We start from the raw sequence: 14,918 nt of genomic DNA, 5'->3' as shown, positions 1-14,918 counted from the left end.
GTTACTGATCTTTGGTTACTAGTGTCAGTGTGACTGATCCCCCCCCCCTCCTCAATTTTCTTTTAGATCAGTAATACTGATCTTTCAAGTGTAAGGTGTTGTTTTACCCAGCTGGTCAATAACCAAATTGTAATCTCTGTGTAAAGTCTTTAGGTAGGGGAGCACCATGAAGGTCAGAGTAGCGAGTCCAGCTGCTTATTAGGGTTGCGAGTATCAGGCTCCAGTTCTCAGTAAAGAGTCTAGTCCATCCCACATCAATCCGAAGTTGCCACGTCTGAACATGGGCATGGGCAGATTCACGTTGAAACATTGAAGCAGTGTCTTTTAACCACCCGACTTTTGTAAGCATTGTCCTGACGAAGTCTGTGAGAGACGCTGCCTTCAGCAGCGAACAAGTAGCAGTCTGTGAGAAACGCTGCCTTCAGCAGCGAACGAGTAGTCAGGCGGTTCCGTTGAATTGTGGCTAGTATCTGATGTCCTCTTCAGCCCCAAACCCTAGGGCCACCGATCTCCGAAGGCTGTCTGGAGCCTGATATTAAAGTGTCAAGCAGCTCACGTTGTTGGTAACTGGTGCTCCCCTTCACGGGGTGATGAAAAGAGACCAAGCTGGGGGGGGATTGTTTCTTGTGATTTAACTGTGTGTTGCAGCTTGTCTGCTAACATTAGCATATGTATTAACTCTCTCTCTCTGCGACATGTACAATCCTGACTACCATTCTGTCTGTCTTTGTCCCACCATGTCCTTTGCTTTAAAACTCCTGTCTTTAATACCTGTGTAGGCTAAGATACAAATTAGATGTACTCCACTAAAGCTGTTCAGTTCCCCTGGTCCGTATTGGAATCCCTTGTTAACCCATATTCCACTATGACTATACATTAAATCTATGCCCTGTCTACATTCTAAAGGAGCACAATTTTAACCTCTGCTGCCCCTATTCCAGGAGGACTTAAAACATAGCGAGTAATGAAGTGACATAAACAGTTAACAAACAATACCCCAATAAATGAATAAACAGTTAAAAAAATAAACAGTTAAAAATACAACAATAAATGTATAAACAGTTAAAAAAATACAACAATAAATGTAACATTACGGCACTTTGTCACGGCGCAGTGTAAGTTTCAGGTCTGAAGGATGAGGAACTGCACGCCAGGTTGAGGGTTGAATCTGTGTGTCGTGATGTTGTGGTTCAGAAGCTGGTTTAATTCTTTGAATGTGGGTCCAGCCTTTCTCTCTTGTTCTTACTGCGGTGTCTGTAATTAAAAGTACACAGAAGGGACCATCCCAGGCAGGTTTTAATTGATCCTCTTGCCATGCTTTTACATATAACCAATCACTAGATTTTAATAAAATGAATAACAATCTGACTTTCCTTTGTGTTAGTGTAAAAATTGTAAAATGAAACACAAACCATATTTGCATGGGTTTTGAATATGTTAGACCTTATTAAAATGCAGTTGGAGCTGCTTGTCTGTATGGGGCACAACCCTCCAATTTGTTAGAGTACATAACAGACATTGTAGCACAAGAGCCTCTGCAAGAGAACTTGAAACATATTCAACCTTTAGTTCTGCCTTAAGTAAAATGCCTTGTGCCACAGCTCACAACCATATTCCATATAATAACCATATAGCAATAACAGTACAGAAACAGGCCATATTGGCCCTTCTAGTCCGCACCGATTTACATGATACTCCAACTAGTTCAACCTACCTACTCCCTGTCCATAACCCTCCAACCCCCTCACATCCATGTACTCATCAGTGCCACTGTAATATAGTTGAACTAACCGCTGCACTACCCAAAGTGAGACAAGAGCCCATGCATTTTCTGACTAAAGGTCACAAGTGCAGCCAACAGACTACTTCAAGGCACTTTCAGCCTTGCTCCTCTGTGCAGCCATGTAATCTTTGAGAAGAGGCAAACATAACCAAGGGCATTAAAAGAGTAAACATCTGGCAATTTTCTCTCCACAGAGAGCATTGGGGAGCCTGGAACCGATTGTTGATTTTGTAAAATGAAGTTGAACAGGCTTGTATACATTTTCAGACTGCTTGTGCAGTGAGTGCCATACACCATGGTCTTCTGATTCATTGGTGAGGAGGTGATCAGTAAGATGCAGCAGTGGAAGCGCTTGCTCAAAGGCTGGAGGAAAATTAGGCTTAGACCTGGATTTGTCAGAATGATAAGAGTTTATCTAAAGCTGGCTTTAGATAGAAGAACATCACAGGTGCTCCTCAATTTACGATAGGGTTGCGTTCCAGCAGACCCAGCGTAAGTTGAAAAAAAATCTTAATTGGAGACGTACCTTGTCTAACATTAACAGCACTGTATCAGTCCTCATACTGATCTCACTACCCTGCTCTCTCCCAACAGTCCCTGTAAGCTTTCCGAAAATGTGATTAACCAACGAGGCTACAAAAAATTCACCTTAGAGAAATTATCAAAGTTTATTGGAAAAATCAATGATGCTTGTGATGACCTTTAACACATTATATGAAAGTAAATGACAGTCATGCTATTGTGTCATCGTAAAATCATAAGTAGGGGAGCACCTGTATTACCTTTCATATTTTTGCAATGTTGATTGCACACACAATCATTTAAGTACCGGCTAGTTTCTATAATATTGCACTTAAAGTTTAGCTGCATGAATCCTGGAGCTTGTGGAGTCATTAGTGAATCAAGAAATATTGGTGCCATGGCAATTTCTCTGTACCATGCCAATTTCCCAGTCCTGAAGCTGGGACGTAGTGAATAGCATCAGGTACAAGATCTGTGAGTAATTAATGCTATTATTATTCCTATGCGCCCAATTGTTCTGAACGATGCCACCAATGTAAATCATATTCCACCTATTGCAGTACTCACACACCACCATAGACCAGTTCGCAGGTTTATTTCTCCATTAAGCTGAATCCAGTCGCGCAAGGTTTACCTCCGTGATTATTTACAATGTAACTTCCGCACTACCGGATTTAAATATAAACCTGATGAATGGGGGAAAGTTATCATGAATTAAATAACAGTGGCAATACAGAGAAATTGTGCTGAGGCATTAATTTCACTCCGGAGGAAAATGCACCAGAGAAATGAATGATTAAACTTATAGGAATCCCCATAGGAATCCCCAGAGGTATCTTTATTCTCCAGAGGTGGGTGATCTTTAAACTCACGGACCTTGACTGCTGAATGTGTAGAAGAAATGTATTAAATGTGTTGATAGGGCTCCATACCTCTAACTGCAAGACAAGAGCCTGAAGCCTCAATTTCAAGTGCCACAGTGCACTTAAAGGGACATGCACACTCCCCCTTCAACTGGCTGATCCAGCCACTTTACACATCAGATCCTTTCTTTATCTTACATACACTTAAAATAAGATGTGTCGAACTCACCCTATTTGCGCAAACATTTCTCCCTGCAAATGTTATAACATCACAACTCTCAGGTACTCCCTGTGCAAAATCACATTTGAATACAATTTATTTCATAAATTGGAATTAACTGGTAGTTAAATTTGCTAATTCTACAGTATTGAAAAACAATCATTTATGACATTTAATTTTTAGCATGAATTTTAATCAATATTGGTCAGTGACTGAAGTGGGAAGTCGTGATTTATGAAATTATCTCTGGTCTCTACTCTCCCACTCCCGACGCTTCTCCCAACATTCAGGAGCTGGCACACAGTCCCTGCCTTTTTCATGTTACTCATCTACTATTCCTTTAACTGCTTGCATCAAAATGTTAGCCTTTGCTTTCTGCTTATCCTCAGATGTCTGGACAAATGCTTTTTGTGTGATCTGTAGAGGCTGGGTTATTCCCTGCTCATGCCAATTTTCTGTCTTTTGTAATTTTCTCCTAATGTCTGGGGCTGAGTTGGTAACAAAACCTGTTAGTACCAATTGTTCCCCTGCTGGGGATTCTATGTCGAGACCCCCATATTGTATATATATTTGGTCCCAAAAATTGGTCTAACTGTTCGGCACATCCCTGGGGATCTTCTATCAGGGAGGTCAGTTCTTTCTTAAAGTTATGCACTTCAGTCGCATTTACAAAACCGAGACCCCCTCCCACGGGAACCTCCCGCAGGGGTCTCATCCAGCTAACTTCTAGCTTATTGTTTCTGACCCTGCCCTTTCTTCCAGTAGGTTCTCACTCTGTTCTAAATTACAACAATCTCTCTCTCCTGTCATTCTCTTCTCTTTTCTCTAGCTGTGGGGGATGAGGGGAAGGTGCAGAAGGGTAAGTCATAGGAGGGGAAGGAAAGATAGGAGCCGGCATAGGAGGAACATAAGGTGGAGGGAGGGAATGTAACACATCCCACCCCTGTGATTCAGGGACAAAAGGTTCCTCCTTTCTCTTATCCCTGAATTCTTTCTCATTCAAAACCAGTTGTTCAATGGGTCCCTTGAGCCAGCAGGCTGCATATTCCCTGCTCTCAACATTGTCTCTCTGGTTTTGATAGAGCCAGATGTTCAAAGCTTGACACATCCATTCATCCTCGGATCCGAACTTTGGCCAGTACACGGAGCTCCCTTTAACCGGGCATTTAACCCATTCAATACAACAATACCTGACCATTGTCAGTTTGTCTTTCCCACGGGTCTTTCCCGTGCCCCACTCAGATAACATCAACCCAGGCGGGCTGTACGTAGCTATCTGGTGTTCACATCCTGAACCAGGACTCTCTTCCTTGCTACTCATTATTCCCATACTTATAAACAAGTAAAACTCCTCTTACCGAGTTCCAGTAGCAATGGTCTAGCGCGCTTCCTCCCATCGTTTGTTCTCAATGCCTCTTCTCGGATATCACTCGCTTCTTCCACTGACCAGCCACCCGTCGCCCGTGAGTCCAGCTGAATCAGCCGGGGTGCACCTACTCTCGTCGTCGGGGTACTCTGTCAGTGGAGGGAGTGTGATCCCGAACGAGCCCCCATTTGTTAGAAATTAAAGTACCTTTAAAGAAATTGCTCGAGACAAAAATTGAGAACAAAGAACATTTATTACAACAACAATGCAAAGTTGGGTGCTTCCCCTTACCCTGGGAATATACACACATACTGGGGCTCACCCAACTTTTATACAGTCAATTTCAGTATCAGAGTGCCCTCCCCCTTACATTCTTCTGCCCCCTGGATGGGTTTGGCATAGGTAATCCTTCCTGCCTACGTGCAGTTTCAGTACACTTGGAGGACCAGGGGGTATCCTGTGGGTGTCCCATCATGTCATTGTCCTTATTCACACCTTCCTGATTCTCGGGGCTACAATCTCTTGGTATGCGGAGTTGACTCATTCTATCTAGGGTTGGCTAATTTCATATGTATAAATCTGTGTATGGTTAGCTAATTAGATATGTAGGACTTGGTACTTCTGTCCAGGGCTAGGAGACCTTTATCTGATCCAGACTACCTCAACTTCCTACATTCTATTGTAACTTACCATTCCTTTTCTTAGTCTTATGGTCTTGTCACAAAGACTAGAAGATTCTTATGTTAATCGTGCTGACTCTGCTTTCCTGCATCCTAACCCCCAAGCTTATCCTGTTTGTACTGGTTACAGCCATTAACTGATGAATTTTAGTTTCTTCCATGTTCATAATTTTAGATCAATTTTCCCATCTCTCACACTGTCTGGAATGGGTTTAAAACCCGATAAAAGGGAATTCGGTATATTGGCCAAAGTTCGGATCCGATGAGGACTGGATGTGTCAGGCATTGAACATCTGGCTCTATCAAAACCAAAGAGATAATATTGAGAGCAGAAAATATGCAGCCTGCTGGCTCAGTGGATCAGTTGATCAACTGGTTTTGAATGAAAAGGAATGTAAGGATAAGAAGGATGAGGAACCTTTTGTCCCTGAAACACAAGGATGGGATGTGTTACATTCCCTTCCTCCACCTTATGCTCCTCCTATGCCGTCTCCTATCTTTCCCCTCTCTCCTATGCTCTACCCTTCTTCACCTTCCCCTCCTCCCCCACAGCTAAAGAAAGGAGAAGAAAGTAGGGGTGGTATGATGTACCATTCACAAAGTACTAGATTACCACCTCAATTGACAAGAGAGGGAGGAGACTTGGACTCAGAACAGTGTGAGACCCTCTGGGAGGAAAGGGCAGAACCCTTTGATTCATTTCACGGAGAGCAGGAACCTAGACATTATAAAGGAGAGGATAAGCCAGAAATTAACTGGATGAGACCTTTACGGAAAGTTCCCGTGGGAGGGGGTCTCGGGTTCATAAATGTGCCCCTGACTAGTACGGAGGTGCGTAAACAAGAAATGACCTCCTGATAGAAGATCCTCAGGGATGTGCTGAACAATTAGATCAATTTTTGGGACCAAATATATATACATGGGATGAGTTAATATCGATCTTTAGGGCTCTGTTCACTTTGGATGAATGTGGAATGATTCGCCAGGCAGGGATTAGAGTCTGGGATAGGGAACACCAAGGGGGACCAGAGGCGATACCTGGGGAACTTAAATTCCCCCTGGCAAAACCAAATTGGGATAAGAATACTAATGATGGTCGCACATTAATGGAGGAATATAGGGTTAATCTGATAAAAGGAATCAGGGAATCTGTTCCAAAGGGACAGAATTTTAAGAAAGCATTTGAGGTTCCCCATGGTCCCGAGGAGACCACCTCTGCATTTCTGAATAGATTGCGTAAGGCCATACATCAATATGGGGGTCTGGATATAGAATCCCCAGCAGGTGAACAATTGGTATTAACGGGCTTCGTTACAAACTCAGCCCCAGACATTAGAAGGAAATTGCAGAAGACTGAGAATTGGCATGAACAGGGAATAACACAGCTTTTACAGATTGCACAAAGGGCATATGTCCAGAGGTCTGAGGATAAACAGAAAGGAAAGGCTAAGATTTTGATGCAGGCAGTCAAGGAAGTCGTGGAGGGACAGCAAGGAAAGGGTAGGGGCTGTGTGCCAGCTCCTGGACATTGGGAGGAGCGCTGGGAGTGGGAGAGTAGAGACCAGAGCAGGGGCAAGGGTAGAGGGGAATTCCGGGGACGACGACTGTTCCCGGGACCTCGTAGTAATCCCGGTAGAAATTGGGAAACAGGAGCATTAGTTTGCTACCATTGTAAAAAGGAGGGACATTTTAAGAGAGAATGCCCAATGCGAGCCAGGGAGACGCGATCTTACGCCCTGATGGAAGCAGATTATGAATAGGGGGGGGGTCACAGTTCTCAGTCAATACACACCGTGGGGCTGCATGGAGAACCATTGGTAAAATTAAGCATAAGACCCCACAGTGACAAGATGACCTCTTTAGTAGATTCTGGGGCAGCCCGGTCTAGTATTTTACAACCACCCAAGGGTGTTAAGATAGAGGGGACAGAGATAATTTCTGGAGTAGAAGGAAGAGATTTTACTGTCCCTGTATTAAAGGGATGTAAGAATACAAATGGGAGAAAAGATAATAACAGGATATTTTACTAGTTCCCCAAGCTGGAGTTTGTTTGTTAGGATGAGATTTACAGGACCAATTGGCTATCGGCACCAGACCACTGGAATCAGGTATCGGGGTTCAATTGTATGTATTAACCGAGGAGGATCGGGAACTAATAAATCCTGGAGTATGGGCAAAAAGAGGCAATAGAGGAGTGTTAGATATTCCTCCCCTGCAAGTTACTTTAAAAGATCCTGAGCAAGTAATTAGACGAAAACAGTACCCAATTCCTATGGCTGGCCGAAAGGGGCTGCAGCCCGTAATTGACCAGTTGGTGAAAGATGGTTTTCTCGAACCTTGTATGTCATCTTTTAATACCCCAATTTTACCTGTCCAAAAACCAGACGGTACCTATCGATTAGTGCAGGACTTGAGGGAGCTGAACAAAATTATTCTCACCCGTCACCCGGTTGTACCTAATCCTTATACGATAATGGGTAAAATCGATCCCCATAGTAAATGGTTTAGTTTGATTGACCTCAAAGATGCTTTTTGGACCTGTCTGTTAGCAATGGAGAGCAGAGACATGTTTGCCTTTAAATGGGAAAATCCTTTTACTCGATGCGAGAATCAATTTCGGTGGATGGTCCTTCCCCAGGGCTTTACAGAATCACCAAATTTATTCGGCCAGGTCTTAGAACAAATACTAGACGAGGCCCCTCGGAGAGAGAATTGCCAGTTGATACAATATGTTGATGATTTGTTAATCACGGGAAAAACATACGAATTAGTTAAACAGTATACTGTTGAACTTTTGAATTTTCTGGAGAATAAGGGTCTCAGGGTGAGCGAATCCAAATTACAATTTGTTCAATCAGAAGTTAAATACTTAGGTCATCTGGTGAGTCAGGGGACTAGGAAAATAAGTCCAGAGAGGATATGTGGTATTCTACAGATCCCACCTCCCAAGAATGCCCAAGAACTTAGGAAATTCCTTGGTTTAGTGGGATACTGTCGAATCTGGATTGAAAATTATTCTAGCCTGGTCAGATTTCTATATGATAAACTCACGATTCTAGGGGGCGAAGCTGTTGTCTGGACAGAGGAAGAGATTAAAGATTTTAACTTGGTGAAACAGCGCCTTATTAGTGCCCCAGTGTTGGCTTTACCTAACCTAAATAAGCCATTTGACCTATATACCAATGCGAAAGGAGGTGTGGCCACCGGAGTACTAACACAAGAGAGGGCAGGCTGTAGACAGCCAGTTACTTTTCTGTCAAAAGTTTTAGACCCTGTTTGTCGTGGTTGGCCAGAATGTGTGCAATCCATCGCAGCCACTGCTATTTTAGTTGAGGAGGGACGAAAGATTACGTTTGGTGCCCCGATGATAGTTCACACCCCTCACACAGTCCGCAATATTCTCTTACAACGTGCTGGAAGGTGGCTCACAGACTCTAGAATTTTAAAATATGAAGCGATCCTAATGGATAGGGATTATTTGACCCTGATTACGAATAAAGAACACAATCCAGCAGTTTTTATGTTGTGAGAGATGGGAAAACTGATCTAAAATTATGAACATGAAGGAAACTAAAATTCATACATCAGTTAATGGCTGTAACCAGTACAAACAGGATGAGCTTGGGAATTAGGATGCAGGAAAGCAGAGTCAGCACGATTAACATAAGAATCTTCTAGTCTTTGTGACAAGATCAATGAGCCACCATAAGAATAAGATAAGGAGCGGTAAGGAACAATAGAATGTAGGAAGTTGAGGTAGTCTGGATAGACAGAAGTGCCAAGTTCTATATATCTAATTAGTTAACCTTACACAGATTTACAAAGTTATACATATTAAATTAGCCAATCCTAGACAGGATGAGCCAACTCTACATACCAAGAGACTGTAGCTCCGAGAATCAGGAAGGTGTGAATAAGGACAATAACATGAAGGGACACCAACAGGATACCCCCTGGTCCTCCAAGTATACTGAAACTGCACATAGGCAGGAAGGATTGCCTCTGCCAAACCCATCCAGGGGGCAGAAGAATGTAAGGGGGAGGGTATTCTGATACTGAAATTTACTGTATAAAAGTTGGGTGAGCCCCAGTGTATGTGTATATTCCCAGGGTAAGGGGAAGCACCCAACTCTGCATTGTTGTTGTAATAAATGTTCTTTGTTCTCAATTTTTGTCTCGAGCAATTTCTTTAAAGGTAATTCTGTTTCTAACAAAGTTTTCCTCAAATTCTGACAATACCATAAATGATTTAGAGCATTTATGTTTAGAGGTAATAGATTTACAGACCAAAATTAGAGAGGATTTAAGCGATGAGCCTTTACAGGAGGGTGAAAGGTGGTTTATTGATGGATCTTCCCGTTGCATTGATGGCACTCGCTATAGCGGGTATAGTGTAGTGGATGGGAAGGAAGGAGTAGTGATTGAAGCCGGTCGCCTTCCTGGTCATTGGTCAGCACAATCTTGTGAATTGTATGCCCTCTGTAGAGCTCTCCAGGGTCTAGAGAACAAAGTGGGCACGGTCTACACAGACTCAAAGTACGCTTTTGGTGTAGTGCACCCCTTTGGGAGGATCTGGAAAGAGCGGGGAATGATAACTGGGAAAGGACAAAAGTTGATCCATGAAAACTTAATTGTCCAATATCTAGATGCTCTTACATTACCTGAGGAAATAGCTGTAGTTCATGTACGGAGCCATCAAAGTGGTGACAGTCCTGAAGCACAGGGGAACAGACAGGCAGATCCAGCTGCCAAACAGGCTGCGCTCACGGAGAAAATAGACATGCAGCTGTTACTGCCCACCCTATATCAGGTTCAAAAGACTCCCATCTTTTCACGGGAAGAGGAGGTTTACATGAAAGACCAGGGAATGTGTCAAACTGTTGATGGGTTGTGGTGGACGGCAGAAGGACGCCAAGTGCTGAACAGAGCCTTGGCTCGGCAAATTATTGATCAGCTCCACCAGCAGACACACTGGGGAACACAGGCACTTGTGGATACTTTTGTACGGTCTTTTCATTGCTCAGCAATATACACTATAGCAAAACAAAGTACTCGGGGTTGTCCAATCTGTCAGAGAGTAAATAAGAAAGTTATGTGCCAGGTAATGCCTGGTGGTCGCGATATAGCTGTACGCACGTTTCAACGGATACAAATTGACTTTACGGAATTACCTAAGATAGGGGTTTACAAATACCTCCTGGTGATGGTAGATCATTTCACACGATGGGTTGAGGCTTTCCCGACCCCTAATGATCGTGCCAGCACCATTATCAGGATACTACTGGAGTCTGTGATTCCACGATATGGTATGATTCAAACCATTGACTCAGATCGAGGAAGACATTTTACCTCTCAGGTACTCCAGGGTGTGTGTAAAATACTGGAAATAGATTGGCAGCTACATATCCCATGGCACCCCCAGAGCTCAGGCCATGTTGAATGAATGAATCAGACCTTGAAAAATCACTCGACTTCATGAGGAAACTGGCCTCTCCTGGATTAAATGCTTACCCTTAGCTTTAATTAGGACTCGCACAGCTCCTCGTAAGGACCTTGCTGTCTCACCATATGAAATGATGTTTGGTCTTCCTTACATGGGATTCCACACTGATACCCCTATCCCTGAGGCTAATGACCAATACATATCTAAATATTTACAGGGACTTTCTACTTCTCTCCATGACTTACGACAGAAGGGTTTATTACCTCAAACCCCACCCCTGGAGTATCCTATTCATTCTTTTAAACCTGGTGATTGGGTATACGTAAAAGCATGGCAAGATCTCCAACTAAAACCTGTCTGGGATGGCCGCTATTGTGTACTTTTGATTACAGACACTGCGGTGCAATCGAAAGAAAAGGGATGGAGCCACATCCAATGAATTAAACGAGCTGCTGAACCACAGACTAACGACATTTATAATCTACCCTCCACCTGGCGTGCAGTCCCTCATCCTTCTGATCTAAAAGTTACACTACGCCGGGAAAAAGTGCTGTAGTGCTGTTTTTACGATTTGTTGTTATGTTCACTTGTTGGTTCCCAATTTTTGGGAAATCACCAAATTGCTCACAATGTATTAAGTCCTCCTGGAACAGGGGCAGCAGAGGTGACAATTATTTAACTTTAGAATGTAGACAGGGCGCAGGTATAGAGTATAGTCATAGTGGGGTATGGGTTAATATAGGATCCCAACATGGACCAGGAGAACAGAACGGCCCTAGAGGAGTAGATTTGATTTGTATTTCGGACTCTACAGGTGTTAAAAAGAGGAGTTTTAAAGAGATAGCACAAAGAAGATGGTGGGACAATGACAGATAGAATGTTAGTCAGAATTGTACATGTAGCAGAGATAGAATGAATACATATGCTAATGTTCACAGACAAGCTGCAACTCACAGGTTAAGTGACAAGAAACACCCCTCCCCAACTTGGTCTCCTGTAAATCATCCTTTGAGTCACACAGACATTCGGAATGTTAAGAACCACCACTGTAAGGGGAGTTCCAGTTGTAAACGACGTAAGCTGCTCCAGAACACCACAGCTGCTTGGCATTTAAATCGTTTAATCAGACTCCAGCCTTGGAGATCATCACCAAACAGACAGCGATGGCCCTGAATTTATGGGCTGAAGAAAGACGACAGATACAAGCCACAGTTCAACAAAACCGCCTGGCTCTCGATTACTCGTTGACTGCTGAAGGCAGCGTTTGTGAAAGACTGGTTAATGACAATGCTCACAACGGTCAGGCGGTTAAAGACACTTCTTCAGGAGTTCGAAAATCTTCCCATGCCCAGGTTCAGACTTGGCAACCTCGGGACGGACTAGACTTTTTATTGGTAACTGGAGTCTGATACCCATAGCCCTTATAGCAGCTGGACTCGCTATTCTGGCCATTATGGTGCTCCCCTGCCTAAAGACTTGTGTGCAGTATTTAATTCAACGGATCCCTCATCAGATCACTATAACCCAAAGGATGTATGTTTCCCAAATTCTGTCTGATGATGTTGAGACTGCAGTTCGTTTACTGACTCGGTGGGAAAAAGACCAAGTTTACAAGTAATACATTCCAGTTGAGAATTCACGAAGCGTAGCTAAAAGAAAAATGAGGATTGTGAGAGATGAGTAAAACTAATATGAAAATATGAGAGATGAAGAAAGCTAGTATGGATATATGTGTAATGAATAAAGCCAGTCTGAATAGGATAAGGGTAGATAATAGAATGTAGGAAGTAAAGTTAGTCTGAATAAGATAAGGGTCTTCTATAGCCTTAGAGAGAGTCAGCAAGTTCCGCATATGTAATTAGTAAGCCTTAGACAGAATTTAGTTAGCAAGTTCTGCATATAATTAGTAAGCCCTGAGGGTTGGGAAGGTGTGAATAAGGACAAAGGCAGGTGAATAAGGACAGTGACATGATGGGACACTGATAGGATATCCCCTGGTCCTCCAAGTTCACAGAAACAGCACGTAGGCAGACAGGATTGCCTAATGCCAAAATCCAGGAGGCAGAAGACTTAAGAGGGAGGGCACTTCTATACTGAAATAAACTGTATAAAAGTTGGGTGAGCCCCAGTGTATGTGTATTCCCAGGGTAAGGGGAAGCACCCAACTTTGCATTGTTGTACAATAAATGTTCTTTGTTCTCAATTTTTGTCTCGAGCAAATTCTGTGAAGGTATTTCTGTTTCTAACAAAAAATAAACAAGAAAAATGTGTCATCTACTTTTACACACTGAATCAAGTAGTTTTGTCTTATCATTTTAGGGGGTGGGTGTCTGAGGCAAGCCCTCCGTTATGTTCCATGTATGGTTCCCCATTTTGTTCAAATAATGTGACTTTATTTTTTAAATTATATGTTATTTTTTCCAATGGAATAAATTTATTCATTTCCATGCACCATTGCTGTATTCTCAGGCTCTCTTCCATTTTCCAAGTTGACATTATACATTTTTTTGCTACAGCTAAGGCCATCATAATAAATCTTTTTTGCACTTTATCCAATTTGAGGCCTAATTCCTTATTTCTTATGTTACTTAGAAGAAAGATCTCTGGATTTTTTGGTATGTTATATTTTGTGATTTTATTTAATATCTGATTTAGATCCTCCCAAAACATTTTCACTTTCGTACATGCCCAAATTGCATGTACTGTTGTTCCCATTACCTTCTTACAGCGAAAACATCTATCTGATAATGTTGGATCCCATTCTTTTAACTTTTGAGGCGTGATATATATACCCTGTGTAACCAATTATACTGTATCATGCATAACCTTGTGTCTATTTTATTCTTCATATTTCCAGAACATAACTTTTCCCATGCTTCATTTTTTTTATCTTTATGTTTAAATCCTTTTCCAACTTTTGTTTAGGTTGATATCTTATTTCATAATTTTTCTTATGTTGCAGCTTAATGTACATGTTCATTATAAATCTTTTAATTATCATTGTGTCCATAATCATATATTTAAAGCTGCATCCTTCTGGTAATCTCAGTTCCAATTTTTCCTTTAAGTAGGCTTTCAGTTGATGGTAGGCAAACATTGTACCATGAGTTATTCCATATTTGTATTTCAACTGTTCTAATGTTAATAAATTATTTCCCAAAAAAACAATTTTCTATTCTTTTGATTCCTTTTCTCTCCCATTCTCTAAAGGAAACATTATCTATTGTAAAAGGGATTAGTGGGTTTTGTGTCGATAACAATTTTGGTATTTGGTAATTCATTTTTTTCCTTTCTAAGTGGATCTTCTTCCATATATTAAGTAAATGATGCAATACTGGTGAGCTTTTATATTGCACCAGCTTTTCATCCCACTTATAAAGTATATGTTCCAGTACGTTCTCCTCTATTTTATCTAGTTCTATCTTAGTCCATTCTGGTTTTTCACTTGTCTGGTAAAAATCTGATAAATACCTTAATTCTGTGGCTCTATAATAATTTTTAAAGTTTGGTAACTGCAAACCACCTTGGTTATATCTCTCTGTTAATTTATCTAATGCTCCCCTCGATTTCTCCCCTTTCCACAAGAATTTCCTTATTATTCTCTTTAGTTCATTAAAGAATTTCACTGTTAAGGGAATTGATAACGATTGAAATAAGTATTGTATCCTTGGGAAAACATTAATTTTAATGCAATTTACCCTCCCTATCAACATTAGCGGTAATTTTTTCCAATGTTCTAAGTCTTCCTGCAATTTTTTGCTGATAATTTAATTTGTACAAGTGGCTTAAGTTATTATCTAACCTAATACCTAGGTATCGGATTGTTTGTGCTTGCCATTTAAATGGTAATTCTTTCTTAAGTTCTGTATAATCCGCATTACTCATTGGCATCACTTCACTTTTATTTGCGTTGATCTTGTTCCCCAATATTTCTCCATACACCTTCAATTTCTTATGTAATTCTTTTATTGATATTTCTGGTTCTGTTAGGTATACTATGATGTCATCTGCAAATAAGCTGATTTTATACTCCTACTTAAT

Source organism: Narcine bancroftii, chromosome 5 (assembly GCF_036971445.1).
Source record: "Narcine bancroftii isolate sNarBan1 chromosome 5, sNarBan1.hap1, whole genome shotgun sequence".
NCBI classification, from domain to species: Eukaryota; Metazoa; Chordata; class Chondrichthyes; order Torpediniformes; family Narcinidae; genus Narcine; species Narcine bancroftii.
Note: the sequence above shows the minus strand (reverse complement) of the source record.